The sequence below is a fragment of the Lactuca serriola genome, chromosome 2 (assembly GCF_051521515.1).
Source record: "Lactuca serriola cultivar US96UC23 chromosome 2, Lser_US96UC23_V15, whole genome shotgun sequence".
Lineage (NCBI taxonomy): Eukaryota > Viridiplantae > Streptophyta > Magnoliopsida > Asterales > Asteraceae > Lactuca > Lactuca serriola.
In genome coordinates this window covers 84,671,676-84,685,537 of record NC_136409.1, presented here as the reverse complement: position 1 = coordinate 84,685,537, position 13,862 = coordinate 84,671,676, and the positions used below count along the sequence as shown (strand labels likewise).

The window sequence follows — 13,862 nt, the reverse complement described above, 5'->3', positions numbered from 1 at the left end:
GTGTGTTTATTTTTGTTAGGTTGAAAGTAGTGATCTTATTGCATATGGTCTGATACCTGAATTTGTTGGAAGGTTTCCAATTCTTGACAACTTATTAGCTCTTACAAAGCCTCAACATGTCCCGGTACCTTTTCATTAACTGTAGGCATTAATTAACTACTTTTGGTAGGTGTGTTTCTTTTTGTTCTCAATAAGTCTTATATACTATGGGTAAAGTAATGTGGATGAATAAGAAATAATGTTTTTTAGGTGCTACCTCAGCCAAAGAATGCATTGGGGAAACGGTACAACAAGTTATTTCAGATGAATCAACTAAGTATTCTTTCATCTCAACAGTCAACAGCTTTACTAATGAAAAATGTTAGTTGTAATTGTTTATTATTTTTTGCAGGTTAACCTACACTATACAGAAAGTGCTTTGAGATTAATTGCAAGAAAAGCAATAACTAAGAACACTGGGGCCGTGGTCTGAGGGCGTTATTGGAAAACATATTGATGGATGCCATGTATGTGGTTTGTGTCTAAAGATTACTACTGTATTATTTTTTTCTTTTTATAATGAAATGATAGAAATAGAATGATAATTTATAAATGTAATGCAAATTCCTAATGAAAGAACACGTAAATATATAATAGATGGTGTGGTTGTTGATGAGGAGGCAGTTGGGAGTGGCGCTAAAATCCTCCATGGTGACGCTGCTCTTGCCCATTATCTATCACAACACTTAATAGGTAACTTAAAAGGTTCCATCCTATTTTTGATTTTTGATTAATTAATTAATTTTTGATTAATCTATCACAACACTTACAGGTAACTTGGAAGGAATATTTGCCCCTGGTTGGATAGGATATGGGAATGCTTATGCACCCAAAGAAGCAGATGATCAAGCTATGTCTGGTTATTGAACTGCTGCACGCTTATTTCCTGGGTAATTTATCTTTTTTCTTTTATTTAAATTAAAAAATGATAATATTATCAAAGTGTAATATGATTAAATTATTTGTTTTTAATCTTTAGGTGTCACTTACCTAAACTCGCTGAGCAGGTAGTAATTGCTATACCACATTCTTAAAAAAATGTCTAAAATACCATTTTCTTTATTTGGTTTGATGTAATTTCATTTTTCTTTGGTTGTGTATAGTTTTTTTTGCAAGCAAATGCAATATGCCCTTCGGATCCACTTGTCATGAACAAATTCACTGGGCACACAAAAGATGTCATGGGTTTGATCAACTGGTACTGGCTCTTTAGTCTTTCTTTTTATATCTTTTTATGAAATCAGCTTATGATATGAGCTCTGTTTTTCACATGGTCTAGGACCACTAATTGCTTAGGATGGTAACTGGGTTGTCTTTTCACGCCCTCCTTTGATACACCATAAAGGCATGAAGATTCTCTCTCTCTCTCTCTCTCTCTCTCTCTCTCTCTCTCCAAATTCTAAAACAAACAACAACAGGTAAATAGATGCCAACATTTTGCTTAAAATTTTGTGAACATTGAAAAAAAACGAGGTCGATAGTGCCTTTTTCATGAGATTGTCAAAAGTTGAATAAAATAAAAAAATAAACAAGGGTAATATTGTAATAGGGAGGGTCTTAATACATAAAGTGACCAACCTCTCACTTAGCACGACAAGTCATTTTGATTTTATTAAGTAAAAAAGAAACAACCTTATCAATCTACATGCATTTAATCATGTACTGCTGTCCCATAATTTGTCATCATAGAAGAAGACCCTGCTGTCCCACAAGGGTAATATTGTAATAGGGCTGCTTTATATGTCATCATAGAAGACCTTGCTGTCCCATAATTTGTAACAATTTGTATTATCATTATTTGATTTTGATAATAATTTGTTTTGTTTTATTGTTGAGGTTATAGACTGATAGTCTTACTTTTCATGTCATTATTATTTATTTCTTTTTTTGTTTGCAGTTTCTTGCAGAAAATTTGGATGTTGTTCAAGACATTGATTGGGTCATTTCTCTTGGAAATGCTTTTGCAAAGCAGTATGAGCTTTATACATATGATGATGAGCATTATGCACTACTTCACATGTATGAACTCATTATCATTATCATTACATTTTTTTAATTAAATTATCTTATTGAGAGTATTCTTCTCCTACAAATGTCTTGGTATACTTCTTCAGAAAGTTGATAACATGACTTATGTTCGTGATAAAATCGTCTGGATGTACAAACAAGCAAATAATCTAGATTTCAAGTATTCCAGCACCTTGATAATTATTACATTGCTATGTTTCACATTTAACCCTGTTTTCTAATATTGTTTTGGTTGAACATGTTATTCCTCAAATTTTAACAGATTCTTGAATTGTGACTCACCCCTGCAGCTTTCTGAATGCAGGCTTATTTTGGTGCTGGATTAAGTGGAGTTCTGGCTTGGTGTGTGCGAGTGGGAAGGAACCAACCCAATGCCCCCGGAGTTCTGGCACCTTCCATCTTTACTTCCTATGTATCCAGGTTAATCTACTCGTATTTATTCATGTCTCAAAGTGTGTATTCCAATATCAGGTATCATGATTTGTGTATTTATAAATTTTGAAATAGGGTCTTGTTCAATGCTTTAGCTGTGTTTTCTCTAAGGGAGATCAACTTATCAAAAGTAAGTTACTGTTTCACCCTTTTATTTAATATTTTTGTGATTGAATGAAAGTCTTAATGAAAGTAATTGACAACCCTTTCTCTGTAAATGATGTTATGATTGTGGGAGAGGTGTTGTGTTTTTCTCTGTTGCTAGGTAACCTTCTCAACAACAACATTCTACTTAAGCAGGTGAGTAATCAAGATTAAGGGAGACTTGTAATCATGTTTCACATTCCTTTCCAGTAAGAAACAGAGTTGTATGATTATTTGTTAGTTTTATAGGAATGTATAACCCATGTTAGCAATGTATTATTTTTGTTTAACATTTGAATGATTCTTTGTATGACATTACAATTTGTGCAATTTATTTTATTTTTTGAGTATGAAATTTTATTTTATATTATGCAATGGATTGTATTTTTTGTATATGGTATTTTATTTCTATTATGAGAAATTAAATGCAAATTTAATTTAAAAATTAATAAATATATAAATTTATTTTTTTAAACATTTAAATTTACGATACGCAAAAATGTGTGTCATCTTCATTTATGACATGGCCTTTCTTGACAGGGACTTTCTTGATACGCATTGTGTGTCATTAACACGCGCGTCGTAAGGTTACGACACACGAATGCGTGTCATCTTCCTTTATGACAGGGCCTTCCTTGATACGCATTGCGTGTCGTAAACGCGCGTCGTAATTGCTCGTCGTAAATGAGCGTCGTAAATGCGCGTCGTCTGTAGACGACGCGCAAAAGCGCGTTGTCTCTCTTTATGACAGGGCCTTCCTTGACATGCATTTGCGCGTCATCTGAACCTTTTACGACGCGCAATGAGCGTCGTAAAAGGCTGTTTTTCTAGTAGTGAATATGTATTAAAATATAAGTTTATTCACGGATTTTATATCTTCCTTTAATCTATAGTTTTATATATTAAAACTACCTACGGTTGTATTGGATGGTAATCTAGGGTTTTTCAATATATATAGTTTTACGTATTAAACTATCTACTGTTGTACCGAATAGAATTCAGAAGTTTAACTAAACTGTCTTTATAAGAAAATATGGGATTTTCTTGGATAACAGCTTTTTAGAAAACCAAAGGAAACATGATTTTTTTACATAAACAAACAGCTTATGAACTCACCAGCTTTATGCTGATTTTTAAACTGCTTGTATTCTCAGGTTCTCCTTAGACAGGTATGCCGCGTTCTTTCGCTGAAGACGGAGCGTATGGAAGTCATGTCTAACTTTTGTTTAAACTTATATATCTATAAACATGTATTACTTTGCTTTTTCTACTTTCGAACAAATGTACTGATTCTACGTAATGTAATGTTTTGTGTTTGCTATGCTTACTATGTACATTGGTTGTGATACTCTACATGACGTCCTTCGCCCCGGAACGTTTCCGCCATCGGTTTCGGGGTGTGACAGATTGGTATCAGAGCCCTTGTTTATAGTGAACTAGTATACCAAAGCTTACATGGTATAAGACTATAAACATTAAGGGGCCAAAGTGCTCTGAACTAAAAGTATACTTTAAAATATAAGTATTTTCAAAAGTATACAAGTATACCTAACCGCCGGGAACCGTAACTACGAGTAGAACAAAACATAAGTAATTGGGTGTTGTGTACTAAGGTTAAACCCGGGCAGTTCTGTAGTCGTGTCTAGGGTCAATATAGCCTGATCAACTATATTCACTGAAGACACGGCCAACATGTGCTTAGGGGTGACTGTGGTATGTAGCATGCCTAAGACTTACCTAAGATCCAAACAATGAATCGACGTTATAGTGAAACATAAAATACTATGGCAGCATTTTAGCCAGAACTGAGTACATTGTAGAAATTCATTCCAAGTATTACTACTCGTTCCTTCTTTAGTGATAGTTTATCTGATTTGATAACTCTTTCCTGTTTATCGCTTATGGAACCCTATCTCTGTCATAATGAGATATCCTCTGTTTCATATCTCTAGATTCAATTCAGAGGACTTACCATCCTCTTTTTCCTAATCATTTTAGATCAAAATGTCTCCAAAGAAAGGACCCGGATATAGGAACAACAACTCTCCGCCACCATATTCTCCTCCGTTCGACCCTGTCTTATTTTAGACAGTTGTTACTGCCGCAGTGACGGCTGCAATGACGCTTTTGAACCCTAGCAGGTTCAGTGGACCAGGAAGTAACATCTATTCCCAAAACCATGAAGTTGATTAGGGGCACCAGAATGAGTGTGTTGGGAGTAGGAAGAATATATGGAAAAAGCGAAAGGGTCAGAATTCACAAGGATCCTCCAAGAAGCCCAAAACAGTGGCAGTCCAAGCTGCTACTACTCCTATCGCTGCGTCTACAGCTCAAGCACCTACCACTGGGTATGCTGGTAACCTCCCTTGGTGCAACAGGTGCAATTACCACCATCGTATCCCTGGCCCATGCCGTGAGAAGATATGCATCAGCTGTGGCAAGAGGGGCCATCTTGTGCGAAACTGTAGAGAACTGGATCAACCAACCAATCAAGCTTCCGGATCGAGTGTCAATCAGGTCTGCTACGGCTATGGATAAGTCGGGAATTTCAAGAGGAACTGCCCCAAAGCAACAACAAGTAGCAACGCCGGGATAATTCTAGCTATAAAACAGGAGGAGGCAGTCGCCGATCCCTCCGTCGTCGCGGGTACGTTTTTTTTCTCGACAATTCTTATGCTCATATCCTTTTCGAATCTAGTATTAAAGAAGTTCTTATTAGCCATTCATTCAAACATCTTCTTAAACATAGTCCTCGTCTAGTAACCGAAACATCTACCGTCGAGATGACTAACAGTGAGAAAGGGAAACGCTAACGACATATTCATAAACTGTACCCTTACCCTGAACAATCATTCATTTCTCATTGATCTAAAACCAGTTACCATCAAGAGCTTTGATGTTCTTATTGGCATGGATTGGTTGAGTCCTAATCATGCAGATATCCTTTGTTACAACCATCCGTCTCAACCTACCCTCTGGCCAAACTCTCATGACCTACAGTGATAGATTTAGTTCCAATCTTCGTATCATATTATGCATCAAAGCTCAAAGGCTTCTGTCAAAGTAGAGTCGCGCATTCCTAGCTCATGTAATCAACGAGAAACAAATAGTTAAAGACCTCAAGAGCATCCCCGAAGTCTGCAACTTTCCAGATGTTTTTCCCAAGTAGCTTCCGGGAATTCCTCCCGAACGTCAAGTCGAGTTTTGCATCGACCTAATTCCTGGAACTAATCATGTAGCCAAGTATTTGTATCGCTTAGCTCCAACAGAAATGCAGGAGTTATCCAGTCAGCCTAACGAACTGCTCGACAAAGAGTACCATCAGCTCAAGTTCACGAGAATGATGTTTCCAAGATGGCGTTCAGGACTCGATATGATCACTACAAGTTTGTAGTGATGCCTTTCAGTCTAACCACTTTCCTTGGTCACGTAGTAAGCAAGGGAGACATACACATAGGACCCTTCCAAAAGAAAGGCGATAAAGAATTAGTCGGACCCGAAGACACCCCCAGAAATCCGTCGATTCTTGGGTTTTGCCGGCTATTATTGCAGATTCATCCAGAAATTTTCTAAAAATTGGCCAAGCCCCGACCACTCTGACACAGAAAGTTATACCCTTTTGTTGGAGTGAAAAGCAAGATACAGTATTCCAAACATTGAAGCAAGCCTTGTACATCACACCTATCCTGTCTCTGCCCGAAGGAACAGAGGATTTCGTTGTCATCGGCGATACGTCTAATCAGATTCTAGACTGTGTACTTATACAGAGAGGAAAAGTTATCACTTATGCCTCGAGACAGATGGAGACACACAAAGTTAACTACACGATTTACGACCTAAAGTTAGGAGTTGTGGTCTTCACGCCGAAGGTTTGGAGACATTATCTCTACGGAACTAAGTGCACGATCTTCACCGACCATAAAAGCCTGCAGCACATCTTCAATCAGAAAGACTTAAACACGAGGCAACGACGATGGGTGGAGATGCTTAATGACTACGAGTGTGAAATCCGCTACCATCCCGGATGGGCCAATTTGGTAGCAGATGCCCTTTAGCCGAATGAAAAGCTCAAGTAACAAGGTGAAGACATTGACAATGACCATCCATTCCCGCTTATCCGTACGGATCCGAGAAGCCCAGTTCAAAGCCCTAAAACCAGAGAACGTGTTGAACGAAGCTCACAAGGCCAGATACTCTGTTCACCCAGGTTTGAACAAGATGTACCTGGATATCAAGAAGCAATACTAGTGGCCAAACATGAAAGCCGAGATCACAACCTTCGTGGGCAAGTGTCTGACTTGCACCAAGGTAAAGGTCGAGTATCAGGAACCCTCGAGTCTGCTCCAGTAGCCCGAGATACCTGAGTGGAAATGGGAGATGAATACCATGGATTTCATCACCAAGTTACCTAGGCCTCCGAGTGGGTATGATACCATTTGGGTAATTGTCGATCGTTTGACAAAATCCGCTCACTTCCTCCCGATTAAAGAATCATTCAAGATGGAAAGACTCACACGAGTCTACATCCAAGAGATAGTCCGACTGCACGGTGTGCCTGTGTCCATTATCTCCAATCGAGATAGCAGGTTTACCTCAAGGTTCTGGCAGTCCCTCCAGAAAGCTTTGGAACCAAGCTAGACATGAGTACAACTTATCATCCTCAGACTGACGGACAGAGTGAGAGAACTATCCAGACCCTAGAAGACATACTGAGAGCATGTGTTATCGATTCCGGAAAATCATGGGACACCCATTACCCTTGACCGAATCATCATAGACCTGCATCAAGACTGCCCCGTTCAAAACCCTCTACGGTTGTAAGTACAAGATCGCTTCTGTGCTGGACCAAAGTAGAGGACATGCAACTAGCCAAGAGACCATTTCCCTAACAGTTCCCTCTCTGGTAATTAAATCATCCGTGAAACCGTCGAGAAAATCATCCAGATCCGAGAACGATTGAAAGCTTCATGAGACAGACAGAAGTGTATGCCGATAAACTACGAAAACCCTTAGAATTCCAGGTTGGAAACCGTGTCCTGTTGAAGGTTTCGCCCTGGAAAGACATTATACGCTTGGGAAAGCGCGGAAAACTTAACCCGAGGTACATAGGACCTTTCATGATCCTCGCTAGGATCGGTCCTATAGACTATAAACTCCGACTACCTTCAGGACTTAGCAGCATCCATCCTGTATTCCACGTCTCCAATCTTAGGAAGCACATAACTAATGAAACCCTAGTAATCCCTTTATGAAGCCGAAATCATAGATCGAGAGATTAGTGTTGGGTCTAGAGCATTCTAACACTCCTATGGTGTGCATGCAACCCTATAAACCTTGGATCTATGTTTTCTTCTAAAATACATGCAAATAATAATTTCCAAGGTTTCTTCCTAACTAGCATAACATAAGGATTATGAATCATAAAACTACCAGTAGAAATACATACCTTTTGATGGTGGTTGATTGCTTGGAGTTTGAAAGCCTAGCACCAATAATGTGAATGCCTCAAGTGGAATCACAAATCACCACAAACTTGGAAAAAACCTTGAGAGAATAATATGCTTATGTAGAAATCGGCCACCCTTAGTTCTCACACAACTAGTTGCCATTTCCTGCAATATGTGCATCTTTATATAGTGTGGAGGATTAGGGTAAACCCTAATAACCCATGTCTTTTCCTTTCCAAGGATCCATGGGTTAAAAGCTCCGTGGATCATCCATGGACCCCCATGCATGCTTAGCCCATTCCTAATGAGTTTAAGCCCATATTATATAAAATAATCCGTGTTTAATTAGTCTTCTTTTTAATCACTAAATTAATTCATAATTAATTTAAGACTAAAACTAATTAAATAACATGACTTCATATTAATATATTATAACTTATAATATATTAATAAATCATAAACATACTATTCTCATAAGATTATCCATATAAATTGTTCGGGTGAAGTGCAACCCAAATGGACCATGTCGGGTCGGGTCAAGTATATACCAAATAAGTTATGGACTTAGACACCTTATCCAACAGTCTCCCACTTGGATAAGTCTAATAACTGTATTTGCGTATGTTACTTCAGGAACCAATCAACAATCGTAGCTCTCGAAAACTCTGTTGAACTATGAAGTGCCATTTTAGATAAGTGATCATATAATCCTCTGTTCTCATGATATTAGCCGGTCAAATACATGGAACAACATCGTACTTATTGTCCAACAGTTTGTTTCTCGATTTCCGATTTGTTTGACAAAGAACTTAACTGAACACACCAATTTAGTTATGTCCGGGCCCGGTACATGGGTCAACACAAAATCATCGAGGGGCCCAGATATCGCTTCTATTTCTAGAAGGAACAGATAAACTTCGACTCATATGCTTGTTCTACTACTTGTTGAATTGTACATAAAGGCACGTTTTATAACATCAAGTTACTGATGCGTTTACGTGCAATCAGTGCACAACCAACTCATAGGTAACAACTCATATCTCTAGGTTTGAAGACTTATATGATATTATCGTCTCATGATCACTCGAGATAAATTCCATGAAGTGCTACAAGTGAGCGTGGGTTTATTCTAATACTCAGAACTTATGAGCACTCATGAATGTTGTAGCAACCATTGCTATGTCTAAACACATTTAGCCATCTACAACCTCGATTCATGACAGTCTTAATTCATACCTACTTCCAACATATGAACGACTGTGGAGTGTTTAAATAACTTAGTCATTCGAAAGAATAACCTAGCTATTCTGGAAGTCAAAACATGCAAAGTGAAACACAATAATAATCGAATCCAATATGGTCTTAGAACCCTTTTGAATATAAATAAAACTACATTTTATTTATCACCATATTGATTACACATTATTCATTGTGTAATGTTTCAAATAATCAACTTAATACTTGAATAAAAACAACAGTTGTCCCATGCTCCTAGCATGTACACTTTGTTTTTCTAAACAATAGTTATGCCATACTTCAAGTATGCACACTATGTTTGTCTATGATCTTTACTTTGTGAAATAGATCAATTGAACATGATTCCAATGATACTCATTTCACAATCCCAAATCCTTATTTTAAATATAAGAATTTCTAATTCCTACCATTTACCAAAAATCTGTTAGATTTTAAACTTATATGCACTGATCCTCTCATAATGATTATGCACAAGGTCACCAAAACCTTGTCATCAGTCATTACAGAGGATTCCAAAGGAGATCAACTCTATGGAAACGAAGTCTCATATTCAAAGTACATTGCTTTGAACATCCTTCTTGCATTAAGGTTTTCTAATCTTACACAGATTGAATAACTTCCACCTATGGAGACATTTCCATAGTCCCATTTTGACTATCATTTCTGAACAAGAGTTGCCTCTTTTCAGAAAATGTCAATATGGTCCTGCCAAAATTAACACTATACTTCCAAATGTCCTTGAGCAACCAATCTGTGGCAAACCTCAGATTGTCCTCGACAATTGCTGAATCACTTTAGTCATATCCAGTTCTAGACTTATCCCTTCTAAATGCCTTGAGCATTTGGAAAATTTGGAAAGGATGAATATTATAGCACATGAAATCAATCCTATATCCGAAGCATATAGGACACGATTCATGATGTCTCACATAAAGACATGATACTAGACCAGTCTTTTGCTACAATATTATTTTATTTGCCATGTTTTCAAAATTTAACTATGAAGAGGGATGCCGTAATCATAATCGAATTTTGATAACGCAATATATATAGAATTTCTTTAAGTTGAACCATTCAAACATAAAATACATTTATATATCCTTGACTAAAGATGATTAAAATATCAATCTAAGCTTTTAGAATTGAATTGAAGTATAATTTCCTCTCCCTTAATTATAGCAAAACAATTTTTCAACCCCTGCAACTTCACAAATTGAAACTTTTGTTTTTCAATAATTAACATTGCTAGCTTTGCAATAATAATACTCATAAATATCATGCTCCCACTAACATGATGATTATCAGCATAACACTTATGCTCCCACTATCTTTGACATGTATTCAGAAATCGGTTGGACTTCTAAAATTTAGATTCATACACCCTTCCGTAGATAGCTCACATGTGTGTTTAAAAAATTTCAACAACTATGAAAAGGGATGCCGTAATCATAGTCTCAAATTTTTAGACCTTTTCCATTTCTCACAAGTCCATGTTAGTGTGCCGGTTAACCACACACGCCCCACTAACGAATTTTGAAAATGCAAATAACACAATTGCTATACTTAAAATCTACTTAGTGAAAGCGTTTCCTCCCCATCATTCTCATGAATAGGAGAGAAACCTTATGACACTTAGATTTTGTGGTGTATGTATTCTAATCCATGTGAATATGTCAAAACCATAATCTCAAGACAAGGTTAGTGACAAATTCAAACTCATATGGATTGAACTTGTTCAATCTTAATTTCTTGCCACTTGGTAGCACAAAAGCCCACCATTGCTTCCAAGTTGAACTCTGATAACTCACATGCATATTCAACTTATTTGAAGTAGGCACAAAAATAAGAATTATGTCAACACAATAGGTTGCAAGCCTTAAGTAGTGTGCTAGTGATAAACTATAGGTTTTTATTCTTGATAAGTTCTTGAAACTCTCAAGGCCTTTAAAACTCCCACTGTCCTCTTGACATGTAAGTTTCTCTTTGTCAAGAACCATTCCTTGACAACCAAACAAATATTCAAGAGTTAGTGCAGATTTTTATCAAGATAAACACCTCATATAATTGGTCTTAGTTGGTCTTTGTCTTATCCAAGACATCACAACTTACCAATTTCAAATGTACAAGAGTAGAAAACATTTTACTCTTACATTCGACAAGTGTTAAAACCTACTTTAAGATATGTCACTCAAGTTATAATCTTGGAATATGACTCTAAGAGTTGTTTTGGAACGAAGTATGATTCATCTTCTTGATTTTAACCATTCCAACAATTCATGACCCCTCTTCTTAGTCATAACAATGCACTAAGATGTCCTTAGAGTATGAATTTATGATATGGTATCTTAATCATTAAGATGATCATAAAACATGATACTAAAGTACTCTCCCATTTTTCAGATTTGAGAAACTTTTATCTTTCTGCCTAATTTGATTCTTTCCCATTCGTTCTGTCACACATTGAAAACTTTTCAATGCTTCAGAATTATACTTAAGCTTGTAGGTATTACCATATTTACTAAGCTTTTGCAAATCATGACGAATAGTCTTATCAATCTTTGTGGTGGACTTGACTAGTGCACAAGCACGTGTACTCGATCCCTTTAGTCCTATCCTTGTTCACATAAGGAGTTAGTCTTAATTTTCTAGAGATGAAAATTCTCATCCATCATACAATACAGCTTATATGATTCCAAGTTTCGGTACAATTGAAACTTGGGTGATGAGAACCTTTCCTCATTTGGTAAATTCAGAGACTACCACAAATGAAAGAATCAAATCCACTTTCCAATATTACTATTACTGGAAACATATAAGCAACAATTTTTCACAAATGTCATTGTAAGGATATTTTTAAAATAAATAAAATTAAAACCCCTTTTTTTATTTAAAACTTTTCGGAAAAACTTATCCTTACAATCCATATGAAAATCTTGTTGTTACCTATTCCTAAGTAATATATCATAACTCTCAAGCAACAGCTCAAAATTCTGATCACCGAACCATGTGATCGAAACCCATCTTCGCAATAAGAATCAACATATACTTCTTTTAAGCTTCCTATCTTTTATTTGATTTTTAAAACATCAACATGTGACCCATTCACATTATGTAATAAGAATCTCCAAATAGGAACTTAATAGACTTAGACAGTGGACTTTAACTGAAGTAGAGTCAAACTTCTTGACTTGATCAATCTTATGATCTTTTAGGTAAATATGGCAGCTTCGCAACCAGTGTCCCTCCCTTTGGCAATAAAACATATGGACCCTTTAGTAACAACACATGAGACTATCTCAGACGTAGCCTTTCTCTTTACCATTTGGTCAATCGAGTTGACTATGGCCGATCCCTTTCCATTGGGAAGAGAAATTCTTTTCTAGATATCCAATGCTACCATTGTCAATGTCCATTTAAGGTTTGGGAAGTTGATCTTCCAGCAAAATTTGCTTTACTAGTGTTTCAAATCATTGTTGATTCCGAAGCACCAAGCAAATAGATAAGATCACTAAGGGTCATGTCATAGTCTATCTCATAGTAGTCCCAAAGGGACACACTATGTTACCAAGAAAGTGATTGAACATCCAACTTTCACAAGACTTTGACACCCAACTCTCCCGGCTTGTCAATATGTGACTTCATCACCAAGATGTGATCACACATAGATCTTGCTTGCCAATAGTGCTTGAGTGACCTTAAACTTGTGGGTTAGGGAGAATAAATAGAGGAGGTGGAGGAAGAGAAGCATGATGTTGAGGGACATCATCTTTAAGAGGAAAGCTTGTTCCAAGCGATTTGGGAAGATCATAGTTGTCTGAACCAGACATCTTCAATGGGAGAAAATCAAGTTAGTTGATTCAAAATCCTTAATATAACACCCAATATGAAATATTACAGCTAGGACCCAACACAATATTTTATAACTTGGAAGAAGGATGCCATAATCCAAGCTATAAAATATTTGAAGGTAGGCGAATGACGATTCAGCAATTTCCACCATGAAAAACGAAATAATTTATTAGGTTTTAATTGCATTTGAAACTCCTAGATCTTTTGAGATTCATTGAACTTTTCAATGGCATGTTTCAATCTCGAGTGTGCCCTCTCAAATTTTGTGACTGGGATGCCGAGGATCACAAAACAAGGTGCGAATAACCATGAAAATTCACTTGGTACCCTTAATATTATCACCTAATCAATATGCTGGTTAACCAAACGCGCTCCACCTATCTATGATAAACATTAAGTCACCCTTTGTGATCCTTACTAGTCCAGGTTAGTGTGCTGGTTAACCACACACACTCCACTAACGATTTGGTAAGGTACAAAGTGTGAATTTCATGGGTTAGCACCATATTCACATTTTTCCTAAAGTAACTAAGATTGGGAACTAAAAAAATATATTTAGTTACTTTATAATAATCATTATACTTTTAATGAGAATTTAAAGTCATTGTTCTACCCGTTCGGCTAACGACCCTCCACCGATCAAGGAAGTGGTGGGTGAGAGTGGAC

The 13,862-nt window shown here is 36.7% G+C and overlaps 1 long non-coding RNA gene across 1 annotated transcript; it reads left to right on the top strand.

Annotated features, from left to right (window-relative positions):
• The first annotated feature begins 699 nt into the window (after positions 1-699).
• On the top strand, positions 700-1,057 carry LOC145090359 (uncharacterized). Its single transcript, XR_013701515.1, has 3 exons — positions 700-732; positions 812-929; positions 1,019-1,057. It is a non-coding gene; the product is annotated as an uncharacterized LOC145090359 (long non-coding RNA).
• Positions 1,058-13,862: the final 12,805 nt, after the last annotated feature.